The sequence below is a fragment of the Arachis stenosperma genome, chromosome 2 (genome assembly GCF_014773155.1).
Source record: "Arachis stenosperma cultivar V10309 chromosome 2, arast.V10309.gnm1.PFL2, whole genome shotgun sequence".
NCBI lineage: Eukaryota > Viridiplantae > Streptophyta > Magnoliopsida > Fabales > Fabaceae > Arachis > Arachis stenosperma.
The window spans coordinates 21,084,564-21,091,360 of NC_080378.1; the positions used below are offsets into that span (position 1 = coordinate 21,084,564).

At 40.9% G+C, this 6,797-nt stretch overlaps 1 non-coding gene across 1 annotated transcript; it reads right to left on the reverse strand.

Annotated features, from left to right (window-relative positions):
* Positions 1–6,689: 6,689 nt before the first annotated feature.
* On the reverse strand, positions 6,690–6,797 carry LOC130964815 (small nucleolar RNA R71). The gene has a single exon (XR_009080886.1). It is a non-coding gene; the product is annotated as a small nucleolar RNA R71 (small nucleolar RNA).

The window sequence follows — 6,797 nt, forward strand, 5'->3', positions numbered from 1 at the left end:
AGGTCTTTTCTTGATCTGATATGTGCATTGAGATTTGGTTATATCCCGAGTAAGCATCCATGAAAGAGAGATATTTGTAGCCTGAAGCTGCATCGACTAAAGCGTCGATGTTTGGAAGTGGATAGGGTTCTTTGGGGCAAGCTTTGTTAAGGTCGGTGTAGTCCAGGCACATTCTCCATTTCCCTTTTGGATTCTTCACCAATACAACGTTGGGTAGCCAAAGTGGGTAATTTACCTCCCTTATGAATCCTGCCTCCAGCAAGGCCTGCATTTGTTCCTTTAGGCTTTCTTTAAAGTTCGCCCCTTTGCTTGTCGTCTTATCGGGGGCATTTCCGCTTTGGACCTCTTCGGTTTTACCTTCAGGTCAGGGGATCAACTCATCATGAACTCGGGTTCCTCCCAACTCGATGGTGTTAACTTCCTTTCCTCCTGAATTAGTTTTCAAGCTGAGGCTCTCATTATAGAATTTTATTGCGAGCTTTTGGTCCCCCTTTACAGTGGCAATCCCCTCAGTCGTGGGGAAATTCATGCATATGTGAGGGGTAGAGACGACGGCGGCCAGCTTGTTTACTGTTGTTCGTCCTATTATATCATTATAGGCCGAGTTCACGTCGACTACAATGTAATCAATGCTTAAGGTCCTTTTCCGCGTGCCCTTTCCAAAGGTAGTGTATAACGCGATGTATCCCAAGGGGGGATTGGGGTGTCCCCAAGTCCGAATAAGCTACCAGGGTATGATTTTAGGTTCTTTCTTTGTAGTATGAGCTTGTCAAAGGCAGACTTGAACAGGATGTCGACTGAGCTTCCTTGATCTATCAAGGTGTGGTGGAGGTTTGCATTGGCTAGGATTATAGTTATCACTACGGGGTCGTCATGTCCAGGCAATAGGCCCTGTGTATCCTCCTGTGTAAAAGAGATGGTGGGCAGGTCAGTTGATTGGCAAGTTTCCCCAACTTGATATACCTCCTTGAGGTATCTCTTTCGTGAGGATTTCGTCACTCCTCCCCCTACAAACCCTCTGTTAATCATATGAATGTAGCGTTCTGGGGTGTGAGGAGGGCGGTGTGGACCTCCCTCCTCTTCTTCCCTTCTTCACTTCCTCGGATCGTCCGACCTGTCTACTAGGTACCTATCGAGTCAATCTACTCTGGCCAGCTTTTCTATGATGTTTTTTAAGTCATAGCATTCATCGGTGGAGTGTCCGTAGAGTTTATGGTATTCACAGTATTTGGTCTGACTTTCGGTCTTTTGTCCTTGATCGGATGGGGTGGTGGAATTTTTTTGTATGGCATATTTCTTTGTAGACGTCCACTAGGGAGACTCTGAGGGGAGTGTAGTTTTGGTACTTTCGGGGTTTCTTCGATCTTGGCTCTTCTTTCTTCTTGTGTTCTCCCTTTCTTTCTCGAGGTGAATATGGTAAGTTGGACTTTGAAGGGGGTTCTCTTAACCGGAAATTTTCTTCCATGTTGATGTAGTTTTCCATCCTTTATCACAAGTTGCAACTGGCAGCACGCAAGAAGCCTCCTATGAAGGAGATGCTTATGATCCAGATTACCCCTTAAAGAAAAAGGTAAATTACATGGGAGAACCCTATGAAAACACCTACAATCCTTCATGGATAAATCATCCTAACTTCTCCTGGAAGGATCAACAAAAACCTCAACAAGGTTTCAATAATAATCAAGGTGGAAGAAACCAGAAAAGATTTAATAATAAATCATTCCCATCTTCTCAGGAACATATGGAGACTCCTAGGCAGAGCCTTTTTGACTTAGTCATTATAGTCTCCAATCTCTCTAATACCACTCAAAGTTTCATTACTGAAACAAGGTCCTCCATTAGAAATTTAGAAGTACAAGTTGGTCAACTGAGCAAGAGGATCCTTGAGACTCCTCCTAACACTCTTCCTAGTAACACTGAAGTCAACCTAAGAGAAGAGTGTAAGGCCATCACTATAGAAGTAAAGGCCGAATCTGAAGAGCCATCATTTGCATTGGACGCCTGTAAGGAGGTCCTTACTGGGCGTTCAATGTCCAAGGAAGCACCATCAGTAGCGTTGAATGCCAGTAAGGAAGTCCTTACTGGGCGTTCAATGCTCAAAGAGGCACCACACCTGATGTTGAACGCCAATAAATGGATGGCATTGAACTCCAGAATAGGAATAGATGGTGACCCTAAGCCCACTGAGAACTTCCCTATTGAAGAACTAATGGAACTCAAGGTTCATGAGGAGCCCATTGAAGTTCCCTTGAATGCTTGGTTGAAGATTATATAATCTGAAGAGTACTCTTCCTCTGATGAGGAAGAGGAAACAAGGGAAGAACAAGTTGCTTGATACCTAGGATTGTTGATGAAGCTGAATGCCAAGTTATATGGAACAGAGATATTGGAAGAAAAACCTCAAGTGCTCACCAAGGAACTCAATGCCTTGGTTCAGCAGAAGTTACCTCAGAGGAAGCCGGATCCCGGATGTTTCTTAATTCCTTACACCATAGGTACTGTGGTCATTGAAAAGGCTCTGTGTGACCTAGGGTCAAGCATAAATCTCATGCCTCTCTCTGTAATGGAGAGGTTGGGAATCTTTGAGGTACAAGCTGCAAGAATCTTACTAGAGATGGCAGACAAGTCAATGAAAAAGGCTTATGGTCTGGTAGAGGATGTCTTAGTAAAGGTTAAAGACCTTTACATCCCTACTGATTTCATAATCCTAGACACTGGAAAAGAAGAGGATAAATTATTCATCCTTGGAAGACCTTTGCTAGCCACAGCCAAGGCTGTGATTGATGTAGACAGAGGAAAACTAGTCCTATAATTAGATGCGAACTATCTTGTGTTCAAGGTTCATGAACCTCACTCTACCTCAACTGAAGAAGGCACCATTAACAAGCATGAAGTGCTTCAACCACTCCTCTCAGTACAGAGGCTAATAGAGCCCCCAGACACCAATTCCAAGTTTGGTGTTGGGCAATGATGAGCGGATAATTTATACGCTTTTTGGCATTATTTTTAGTATGTTTTTAGTATATTTAGTTAAGTTCTTAGTATATTTTTATTAGTTTTTAGTTAAAATTCACTTTTCTGGACTTTACTATGAGTTTGTGTGTTTTTCTGTGATTTCAGGTATTTTCTGGCTGAAATTGAGGGACCTGAGCAAAAATCTGATTCAGAGACTGAAAAGGACTGCAGATGCTGTTGGATTCTGACCTCCCTGCACTCGAAGTGGATTTTCTGGAGCTACAGAAGCCCAATTGGCACGCTCTCAACGGCGTTGAAAAGTAGACATCCTGGGCTTTCCCGCAATATATGATAGTCGATACTTTGTCAAAGATTTGATGGCCCAAACCGGCGTTCAAAGTCACCCTCAGAATTCCCAGCGTTAAACGCCGGAACTGGCACCAAAATGGGAGTTAAACGCCCAAACTGGCATAAAAGCTGGCGTTTAACTCCAAGAAGAGTCTCTACACGAAAATGCTTCAATGCTCAGCCCAAGCACACATCAAGTGGGCCCGGAAGTGGATTTTTATGTCATTTACTCATCTCTGTACACCCTAGGCTACTAGTTCTCTATATATAGGACCTTTTTACTATTGTATTTTCATCTTGGTTCTTCTGGTTCCCTCTATGGGGGCCGAAGCCAATGATCACACTATCACTTATGTATTTTCAACGGTGGAGTTTCTACACACCAAAGATTAAGGTGTGGAGCTCTGCTGTACCTCGAGTATTGATGCAATTACTATTGTTCTTCTATTCAATTCAGCTTATTCTTGTTCCAAGATATCACTTGTTCTTCAACTTGATGAATGTGATGATCCGTGACACTCATCATCATTCTCACCTATGAACGTGTGACTGACAACCACCTCCGTTCTACCTTAGATTGGGTGAATATCTCTTGGATTCCTGATACACGATGCATGGTTGATCGCCTGACAACCGAGTGCTCGCCTGACAACCGAGTGCTCGCCTGACAAACGAGCCAGCCATTCCGTGAGATCAGAGTCTTCGTGGTATAGGCAAGAACTGATGGCGGCATTCAAGAGAATCCGGAAGGTCTAACCTTGTCTGTGGTATTCTGAGTAGGATTCAATGATTGAATGACTGTGACGTGCTTCAAACTCCTGAAGGCGGGGCGTTAGTGACAGACGCAAAAGAATCACTGGATTCTATTCCGGCCCGATCGAGAACCGACAGCTGGTTAGCCGTGCCGTGACAGGGTGCGTTGAACATTTCCACTGAGAGGATGGGAGGTAGCCACTGACAACGGTGAAACCCTTGCATAAGCTTGCCATGGAAAGGAGTAAGAAGGATTGGATGAAGACAGTAGGAAAGCAGAGAGACGGAAGGGAAAGCATCTTCATACGCTTATCTGAAGCTCTCACCAATGATATGCATAAGTATCTCTATCTTTATCTTTACGTTTCATTCATCATCTATACCCATTTGAGTCTGCCTGACTAAGATTTACAAGGTGACCATAGCTTGCTTCATACCAACAATCTCCGTGGGATCGACCCTTACTCGCGTAAGGTTTATTACTTGGACGACCCAGTGCACTTGTTGGTTAGTTGTGCGAAGTTGTAGAGATCACAATTTCGTGCACCAAGTTTTTGGCGCCGTTGCCGGGGATTGTTCGAGTATGGACAACTGACGGTTCATCTTGTTGCTTAGATTAGGTATTTATTTTCAGAGTTCTTAAGAATGAATTCTAGTGTTTCAAGGTGATGTTCTTATCATCACCAAAGCTGATTGATCCTCATCAATTTAGCTCTTGAATGCAATGTCCTGCTGAAGCTTGGCTAGCTATGTCTAATTCCTTTAGACTAAAGCTTTAGACTAACATTGCATGATTCCTGGAATTCTCATTAAGAATTTTGATATCTTTATTTTCTTTTCCACTTAATTTTCGAAAAATCAAAAAAATTACAAAATCATAAAAAACCAAAAATATTGTATATTTCTTGTTTGAGTCTAGTGTCTCATTTTAAGTTTGGTGTCAATTGCATGTTTTTGTTCTTATTGCATTCATGCATGTGTCTTCATTGATCTTCAAGTTGTTCTTGATGATTTCATTGCTCTGATCTTTAAATTCTATTGACTTGAGTGTTTTGTGTTTCTCATGTGCATTCTCATGTTGTTAGTGTCAGTAGTATACAAACTGCTAAGTTTGGTGTCTTGCATGCATTGTTATTTGATTTTAAGTGCATTCCTTATTATTAAAAATTCAAAAATATTTTTGATTTGTGTCTTTTCAAGTCAATAATACAGAGAAGTGAAGATTCAGAACATACAGCAGAGGAATTACACAAAAAAAGGGGGCTGGGCGTTCAAAACGCCCAGTGAAGAAGGACAGACTGGCATTTAAACGCCAGCCAGGGTGCCTGGTTGGGCGTTTAACGCCCAAAAAGGTAGTGCATTGGGCGTTAAACGCCAGAATGTGCACCATTCTGGGCGTTTAACGCCAGGATGACACAAGAGGGAGGATTTTGTTTTCAAATCAATTTTTTTCAAGTTTTCAAAATTTTTCAAAATCAAATCATATCTTTTCAATCAAATCTTTTTCAAAATCAATTTCTTTCCTTTTTCAAAGATACTTGCTAACAATTAATGATTTGATTGAACAATTCAAGTATGTTGCCTTTTCTGTTGAGAAAGGTTTAATGTTTGAATCATATCTTTTCTTGTTAGGCAAGTCATTAATTTTTAAAATCAAATCTTTTTAAAATTGTTTTCAAATCATATCTTTTCAATCATATCTTTTTAAAACCATAACTTTTCAATCATATCTTTTTAATCACATCTTTTTCAAAACAATTTTTAATCATATCTTTTTTATTTCTAATTTCAAAATCTTTTTTCAAAAATCACTTGATTTCTTTTCCACTTTTAGTTTTCGAAAATCAATTAAAGTTTTTCAAAATGTTTTTAAAATCTTTTTAACTTAATTATCAAAATTTTCTTCCTCTCTTCTTACATCCTTCTATTTATGGAGTACCACTCCTCCTCAATGCACAATTCGAACTCCATCTTTCATTGATAAAGTTCGAATTTTATACTTCTTCCTTCTATTTTTTTTCCTCTGACACCTCAAGGAATCTCTATACTGTGACATAGAGGATTCCATATTTTCTTGTTCTCTTCTCTTTCATATGAGCAGGAACAAAGACAAAGGCATTCTTGTTGAAGCTGACCCTGAACCTCAAAGGACCTTGAAGCGAAAGCTAAGAGAAGCTAAGGCACAACTCTCTATAGAGGACCTAACAGAAATCTTCAAAGAAGAAGACATGGCAGCCGAAAACAACAACAATGCAAACAATACAAGGAAGGTGCTGGGTGACTTTACTGCACCTACTCCCAACTTCTATGGGAGAAGCATCTCTATCCCTGCCATTGGAGCAAACAACTTTGAGCTTAAGCCTCAATTAGTTTCTCTAATGCAACAGAATTGCAAGTTCCATGGACTTCCATTGGAAGATCCTCATCAGTTCTTAGCTGAATTCTTGCAAATCTGTGACACTGTCAAGACTAATGGGGTTGACCCTGAGGTCTACCGACTTATGCTATTCCCTTTTGCCGTAAGAGACAGAGCTAGGACATGGTTGGACTCACAACCTAAAGAAAGCCTGGACTCATGGGAAAAGCTAGTCAATGCCTTCTTGGCAAAGTTCTTTCCACCTCAAAAATTGAGTAAGCTTAGAGTGGAAGTCCAAACCTTCAGACAGAAGGATGGAGAATCCCTCTATGAAGCTTGGGAAAGATACAAACAATTGATCAGAAAATGTCCTTCTGACATGCTT